Raw genomic sequence first — 9,234 nt, forward strand, 5'->3', positions numbered from 1 at the left:
ACCATCAATGGTAATTAATATACAATGGGATACTATCTCGCCGATGGTATATATCCACAATGGTCAACATTTGTGAAAACAATTCTTTCTCCTCAAGGAAATAAGAAAAAACTTTTTGCTGCTACTCAAGAGGCGACAAGAAAGGATGCAGCGCGTACATTTGGAGTGTGTCAAGCACGATTTGCAATTGTACGTTGACCGGCACATTTTTGGAATACTAAAATGCTTAAATATATTATGAAGGCATTCATAATTCTACATAATATGATCATTGAGGATGAGCGGGGTGACCATGGAGTAAAAGACTTCAATTATGATCAAATCGATGATAGTTCCCATGTAACGGTGTTACAGGAGAGAACTACTGAACTTATGGAATTCATTCAATGTCATTATAACATTAGAGACAGGCAAACACATTCTTATCTCCAATTGGTCCTTGTCGAACACTTGTGGCAATTACACAGCGAGTCGTAAAAGCTTTGAATTTGAAGTTTCACTTTATGTAGTATGTTATTAGTTTTGATTGTAATCGGTATATGCTATGATTGAATAATATATAAGAATTAAAATTTAAAAAACAGAGCTTATAGTAAGCTGCAACAATTTGAATAGTATTGGAAATCCTACAACAGTTTCCTATTGCTACTGTTGCTACTAGGCATCTTGCCGCTACTATTGGCAGCTTGCTGCTACTACTACTTTCAACAAATAGTAATTCTCATTCATATATTTTCAACGCAAGTTATGCATCTTCTTTACAATCAATCCAAGCTACTATACAATAAAATTGCAGTAGAAAAATCTAATTTCAAACACATTAAAAAAAAATACAAAATGAAGAGGTATTTAGTAAGAGTTATGAGGCCAAATTAATTGCATAACAAATATAAAACAAATACATCAATTGCATAAACTTTCAAGTCAGTAAGATCAATTCTGTCAACCTAAACAGAAGAAACATCAAATGAATATGTAGCCATAGAAGTTTCAAAATATGTGCAAAAATTATCATGTAACATAAAATATTGATTACATTATTTTTTGGGGTTAGTACAGGGAGCCACTATAAAAATTTTCAAAAGCAGAACTGATCTGCAACATCTTAACCATCTATCTTATAGGAGACAACGCAATTGCAAACAAACAAGACATTTCTTCAATAAGTGATACAGATTAACTTATTAGGACATATTTTTTATTATTTTTTATTTTTTTGAAGACAAGCAGTACTTAATGGCCAATTTTGATTATTGTGTATTCATAACCTTATGATGTGGGGGGGAGTCAGCATACACTTCAGCAATCAAAGGTTGAGCATATGACCTCAATTGACAAAGCAATTTGAAAATAGGAATTTGGCACTCACGGAAGATTTACTAAGGGCTTAAAATAAGATACCAGGGGCTAGTTTCTAAGGTTATTTTTCTTTATGTAGCTAATTCAAACATCTGAGGTTTGTCCTGGAGCAAAGATAGAGATAAAAGCCAATTCAAATGCCCATTGACTTGTCCTGACACATATTTAACTTACTTCCAATCCCCTTAATAGTTTCTATTACTTTACTTAAAAATCTTATTCAATCTGCCAAACTCTAATTGATTTGGTACCAAATAGATTGAAATTTCATATGGCACATGATTGGTATTGAGTGTTGTTATATTGAAATATCCTAAGCCCTGTTTTCATGAAATAATCAATCAAAATTGGATATTAATGAATATTTTAGTCAAATATGATAGAAGAACTAATACAAGAAATAATTGGGTACAATTTACAATCTTTATTTTAACAGAAATTACAACAAACATATGGTGTGCAATAAAAATACATAATATTTCCTCGTTTACAAGTAGTAAAATCATGACCTATTGATTAAGAACATGGAGCCATAACTTGCTACAACCATTTATGAGAAGAGATTAATAACAAGGGAAGCCACAAAGCGAAGGAGAGAATATACATTCACATGGATTTCCTTCTATAATCGCAAATGACAAAGCAATGTGTAATATTTTTGCCAAAATCAACAAATAATGAAATAAGAATGCAATAATCTGAACATCTGCTTTCATATTCTCCAATTTCTTATCCACTATTGATTAAGGCCGAATTGTGCAACATTGAGGCCGTTAATTAGGATCTCTTAACTTTATTTGCCTGTCAAACTGTATATTTTATGTGTGTTTAATGTCAATCAGGTTGTACATAGTCGAAACATAAAATGGGCAAAAAGACAGAATTTGCAGAAAACACGTGCGTTGACTTTCACGCACGTGCGTTGACTTTTCTAGGAAAATGGGCCCGATGCTTTAAACCTATTTGTAAGACATCAGAAGTATAAATAGGCAAGAAAAATGCTGGATTAGGGTTCGGAAATTGTTTTTGCAAGGAAAGAGAGGCTAGGGTTCCAAGAGGTGATTTTCTCCAAAAAGCTTCAAGGACACTTCTATGGGTTTTTCTTCCTCATCTTCTTCCTCTTCCCACTCATCCATGAGTGACTAGTCTTATTTTCTAGGGTTTTGATGAAACCCTAGCCATGTAATTAGGTTTTTCTTTTTGATTTTCAATTATGTAAAGGTTTGAACAATTGTATGGTGTTTTAGAAGTTATATATATATATATATATTCCATTATTTCTTCAAATATTCAGCTTTCTATGATTGTTGAATATCTTCCATACAAGAGTTTTCTATTCTTTCACATTCAAGGTATGAGACGGACCATACTACGAAGGACGAGTCGTGTCACTACCCTTGTTTAAAGTGAACAATTCATATTACTTGAGATGGTTCGTGTTCGTACATTGAACGTGATGATTTTCTTATTAAATGCTTTGAACTTGTAGTTACAAAGCATTATCCCGTTCGAACCATAACATAATTGATTTCAATTGGAAACCCTATTTACGTGACTAGTGGTGGACTCTTTGCCCTAGGTTTTTTCCCAAATCAGTAAATCAAATTTTATTTATAATTGATAATTTAATTACTCAGTTTAATTTATTTGTTATTAAATTAGGTTATGAACAATCAATTTTTTCATCAAAATTAATTTAGAAATTTAACAATTAAATTAGTTCATTTTCACAATTGTCCCTGTGGATCGATACCTGGACTTGCCATTATTCTAAAAGAATTTGGTGTAGTTTTGTGTTTAATTTTGGTGTGTAACGACGCATCAAATTTTGGCGCTGTTGCCGGGACTTCTGGCGAAATTAATTAATTTAAAGTTATATTCTTATTTTAATTTTTAGTTTAGGATTTTATGCTTTCGTGTTACTAAAGTGTGCAGAGCATTTGAAAGTGGAAACTATCATCGAAGTGCAAGCAGAGCACAACCGAGCTTTAAAAAAAAATAAAAAATGCAGCACTAAAGTGCTTAAACAGAAGATCACACTCGCAAGCAAAGCACCAAAGTGCTAAAAAGAAATACAAAGCTCAATTAGAGGTTGGAGACAACGTCTACACGTCAAGCACCTGCAAGATGAGTAAAGCGTTTTTGTTAAACCGCTGTGAATATTTCTCCCTTTGTTATTTTGCTTTCGTAACTTAGTGCACAGAGTTGGAACTTTTTGTGTGTGTGTGAGTAGTGTATGCACGGGCGCCGTTCTTGTCGCCCTGAATTGTGGAGTTTGGACCTTGAACTAGAAAGGACTCTTAGGAGACTTAGAGCCTCTGTTCGTGTTCCTAGGCTTGAATATTCATATTCATACATTGAGTCATTAGAGATGGAAAATCCAAATGTCCCGAATGTGCCCAACCGGACCCTTAAGGATTATTTCACACCCACTGCATATACATCACCATCATGCATCCAATTACCCAACACCACTGATGCTCATTATGAGATTAAGTCTAGCCCCATACAAATGCTCCCATCATTCCATGGACTAGCTTATGATGATCCTTACAAATATTTGAATGAATTTCTGGAAATTTGCTCGATAGTGAGGATCCAGAATTTCACAAATGAAGCCTTAATGTTGCGATTGTTTCCATTCTCATTAGAGGATAAAGGCCAAACACTAGCTGAATTCCTTACCTGCTAATTCAATCACAACTTGGGACCAATTACAGCAATGGTTCTTGGAGAAGTACTTTCCCATAGGTAAAACCAACCAACTTAGGCGAGCCATCACCAATTTTGCTCAAATTGATGGCGAACAATTTCATGAGACATGGGAAAGACTTTGTGACCTTCTCCAACAGTGTCCCTACCACCAAGTGCCTGATTGGCAAATTGTTCAAACATTTTATTATGGCTTAACTGAGCCGCACTGCTAAATGGTGGATTCATCCTGTGGTGGGACATTCATATCCAAAAATGATGCCCAGGCATGGCAATTGTTTAAGAACCTAAGTGATAATACCCTTCACCATGCCTCCGCAGCTCGGCAAGTCCGACAACCAGTAATTGGAGCCCTGAAGAGAGGGGGCATTTATGAGGTCGGGCAAAACCTAGAGTCAACCCAACAAGTAGAGGCATTGTCCCGCAAAATGGACCAATTATTAGCTGCGGGACATGCCCCTACACAGTAAGATCAGCCTTAATTTCACGACACATGTGCTATATGTGCGAGCCCTGCTCATGACTTGAGTGAGTGCCCTTCGGCATCACAATTTCCGGAGTTAGTCCAAGAGCATGTGAATGCTGCTCAAGGATTCTCCAACTTGGGTAATGACCCATATTCTAATACCTATAACCCCGGATGGAGAAATCACCCTAATTTTTCATGGAGACCTCCTTCACAAGGCACTTCTTACAATCCTCCACCACCAAGGCAGAATTTTAATAATTTTGCCAACCAATCATCTTACTGACCACCGCAACCTTATCGACCCCCACAACCATACCGGCAACCACAACCCCTGCCTGTACCTCAAGGCAACTCGGCCTTTGAGACTCAGGTATTAGAAGTTCTCTCAGAACTTAAGGGGTTAGCACCAGTAGTTCACTCCCGTACTCACTCTATTGCTAAGCTAGAAAACCAATTGGGTCAAATGGCTAACAATATGAATATGAGAGATGAGGAAAAATTACCGAGTCAAACTGTGGCCAACCCTAAGGGACAATACGGGGCAGAGAGTTCGGGTGGGAATGGAAAGCACCATGAGCAGGTGCAAGAGGTGATTACTTTGAGAAGTGGGAGGGAGTTAGAGCCTCAGTCAGTTGCGTCTGATGCAACTAGAGCTAAGAAGGGTGACCACGGTGGTACACCCAATGAGAGCAAGGGTGAGGGGGAAATACATAAGAGGGATGACTTAGTCTCTAGCACTTCACATGAGCCCAAGGCACCATATGTGCCTAAGGCACCCTTTCCCCAATGCCTTGATATACTGTCCCCTTTTAATAAGAAGGCGACATCCATGGAAGCAATGATGAAGGTTTTTAAACAAGTAAAAATCAACCTCCCCCTGTTGGAGGCGATTAAGCAAGTACTCTCCTATGCGAAATTTCTGAAGGAACTTTGTACGCAAAAGCGTAAATCTAGGACACATGTGTCCCAAAAAGTCATACTCACGAAGCAAGTAAGCTCCATCTTGTTGAATGACACAACCCCTGAGCTTAAAGACCCAGGTGCCCCAACCATTGCATGCAATGTGACCATTTCATTAATAAGGCCTTATTAGATTTAGGGGCTAGTGTCAATTTGTTGCCGTACTCTGTGTACGAAGAATTTGGGCTTGGCAAGTTGAAGCCCACTACTGTTACTCTTTAGTTGGCTAACCAGTCCCTCAAAGTGCCACGTGGCATGATCGAGGATGTGCTAGTAAAGGTTGATAGGCTTTACTTTCCTGTTGATTTTTTGGTGTTAGATATGGAACCAGTAGCCAGTTCTAGGAAACAAATCTCGGTGATTTTAGGTCGACCTTTCTTAGCTACGGCCAATGCCTGCATTAATTGTCGTACCGGGATTATGAAAGTTTCATTTGATAACATGCAAGTGAAACTTAATGTTTTCTAAGCATCCCAACAACCCCATGAGAGAGAGGAGTGCTTATTTGTGGATGTTGTGGATGGGATTGTGGAGGAGGCTTTGCCCTCTAGAGGCTTGTCTAGCTCATTTTGGGTTCAAAAATTCTATATTGACGGGTCGGTTGAAGAGGTGAATGCCTTGCTTAATGCTTCTTCTACGCTGGATTTTCCTCCATGGAAAGCCCTGTTTGAGTCACTTCCTCTTTTGTCGAGAGAGCCCGCCATACCATCTTTGGTCACACCACCTACACTTGAGTTGAAGCCACACCCGGCCACACTAAAGTATGTATTTTTAGGGCCCCAAGATACTTTATCAATCATCATTGCATTTGACTTGACTGCAGAGCAGAAGAGTCAGTTACTGAATGTTCTCGTGGCACATCGAAGTGCTATAGGGTGGTTGGTGGCTGATTTGAAAGGAATAGATCCCTCCGTGTGCATGCGTTATATACACCTAGAAGAGGACACCAAACCTTCTTGTGAAATGTAATGGAGACTTAATCCTAATATGAAAGAGGTGGTAAAAAATGAGGTATTGAAACTGTTAGATGCGGGTATTATATACCCCATCTCGAATAGCCAGTGGGTAAGTCCTACACAAGTGGTGCCCAAGAAATCGGGCATCACCGTTGTTGAGAATGAGAGAGAAGAGTTAGTCCCCACATGAACCACTACTGGGTGGCGAGTGTACATAGATTATAGGAGACTTAATTCCTCGACTAGGAAGGATCATTTTCCCTTACCTTTCATTGACCAGATCCTAGAGCAGTTAGCGGGGCAGGGTTTCTACTGTTTTCTTGATAGCTATTCGGGGTATAATTAAGTCCCGATATACCCCGCTAACTAGGAAAAGACCACATTCACATGCCCTTTTAGCACTTTTGCTTACAGGCGCATGGCTTTTGGGCTATGTAATGCACCGGCGACTTTTCAACGGTGTATGATGGCTATTTTCTCCGATATGGTGGAGAAATTCTTAGAGGTTTTCATGGATGATTTTTCAGTGTTTAGACCGTCTTTTGAGGAATGCCTTAGGAACTTGACAGAGTGTTGGAACGATGTACTGAGGCAAACCTAATCTTGAGTTGGGAAAAGAGCCATTTTATGGTTCGTGAGGGTATAGTGTTGGGACGCATTGTGTCCCCTCGAGGTAGAGAGGTAGACAAGGCTAAGGTTGACCTCATTGCAAGCCTTCCTCCACCCAATTCCATGCGTCAAATTAGGTCTTTCCTAGGGCATGCATGTTTTTACCGTAGGTTCATCAAAGACTTCAGTAAAATATCACGTCCTTTGTGTAGTTTACTTGTTGAGGACACGCCTTTTTATCTTTGATGAGGCATGCTTAAAGGCGTTTGAAACACTGAGAATGGCCCTGACTACCGCCCCAATCATGAAATCACTAGATTGGTCGCTTCCCTTTGAAATTATGTGTGATGCCTCCGATTATGCTGTAGGGGCTGTGTTGGGCCAAAGGGTCAACAAGGCACCATTTGCTATATATTATGCTAGTCGCACTCTTTCGGATGCACAATTGAACTATACTACCACCGAGAAAGAGTTGCTAGCTGTGGTCTTTGCCTTAGATAAATTCTGGTCCTATCTCCTAGGTTCCAAGGTCACAGTCTTCACTGATCATGCCGCTTTGCAGTATTTACTATCAAAGAAAGATACCAAACCTATTATGGATTTTGTTGCTTCAGGTATTTGACCTAGAGATCTGAGATAAAAAAGGGTCTGAGAATGTGGTGGCGGATCACCTCTCTCGAATCCTCGTTGAGTATACTAGTGATCCTCTTATTTTGCATGATTCGTTTCCGGACGAACAACTCCTTGAGCTATCACGAGCGAGCCCCCCATGGTTTGCACATATTGTGAATTACTTGGCCATTGGGCAAATTCTGTAAAATTGGTCTAAGCAAGACAAAGACCGATTCTTTTCGCAGGTCAGGTATTATTTTTTGGAGGATCCGGAGTTGTTTAAATATTGCTCCGACCAAGTGATCTGACGGTGTGTGCCGGAGAGTGAGTGCCGGAGAGTGAGGTGCATAGCATTCTTACATTTTGTCATTCTTCTGCATGTGGCGGTCATTTTAGTGGGCATAAAACGGCCACCAAGATTTTACAGAACGGGTTTTATTGGCCACAATTTTTAAAGATGCCTATCAATTTTGTAGAACTTGTTTGCGCTGTCAGCAAATGGGTTGGATATCTCGGCGTGACATGATGCCAATGTCCCCTATTCTTGTGGTAAAGATATTTGATGTTTGGGGGATTGATTTTATGAGACCTTTCTCGTCGTCATTCGGGTTTGAGTATATTCTCTTGGCAGTAGATTATGTGTCTAAGTAGGTAGAAGCGATAACTACCCGAACAAACGATCATAGAGTTGTAATCAAATTTTCGCATGAAAAACAACTTTAATCGTTTTGGGTTTCCTAGAGCCATAATAAGTGATCAGGGTACCCATTTTTGTAACCGGTTCTTTGAGTCGGTAGTTAAGAAATATTCTATCACTCATAAAGTTGGCACTCCATACTACCCTCAAACTAGTGGCCAAGTGGAAGTCTCAAATAGGGAGGTAAAGCACATAATAAAGAAAACGGTGAGACCAGATAGGAAAAATTGGTCACAACGGTTGATTGATGCATTATGGGCCTACCGCACTGCTTATAAGACACCCATTGGGATGTCACCATATAGGGCGGTGTTTGGCAAAGCTTGCCATCTCTCGGTTGAACTTGAGCACCGAGCATTGTAGGTCATAAAGAAGTTTAACTTCGATATGGCCGCGGCTAAACTCAACCGGGAATTGCAACTCAATGAGTTGGAGGAAATCCGAAATGATGTATATGAGAGTTCGAGAATTTTTAAAGCTTGGACTAAAGAATTCCATAACAAGCACATTACTAAAAAATCCTTTGAACCCGGCCAAAAAGTGTGGTTTTTTAACTCAAAATTGAGACTCTTTCCGGGTAAGCTTAGATCAAGATGGGATGATCCCTTTGTGGTTGTTGAGGCATTTATTCATGGCGCCGTTGATATGCAAGATCCAAAGACTGGCCACACTTTCAAAGTGAATGGCCAAAGACTGAAGCCATATATAGAGGGGATTGGGAATGGGGAAATAATTGAGTCCATTGCTTTGATGGACCCTTTTTACTATGATTGATAGATTGATTTCTTGTTTTTTTTTTTTCTTTCCCTTCTATTCTATTATGTTTTTCTTTGTTCTTGTTGTGCTTTATTTGCATCTAG

General features: G+C 39.2%; 1 pseudogene; it reads left to right on the forward strand.

The window, feature by feature from the left end:
* The first annotated feature begins 24 nt into the window (after positions 1-24).
* On the forward strand, positions 25-8,737 carry LOC145803713 (uncharacterized; annotated as a pseudogene).
* Positions 8,738-9,234: the final 497 nt, after the last annotated feature.

Source organism: Camellia sinensis, chromosome 12 (genome assembly GCF_055761805.1).
Source record: "Camellia sinensis isolate YWXY chromosome 12, ASM5576180v1, whole genome shotgun sequence".
Lineage (NCBI taxonomy): Eukaryota > Viridiplantae > Streptophyta > Magnoliopsida > Ericales > Theaceae > Camellia > Camellia sinensis.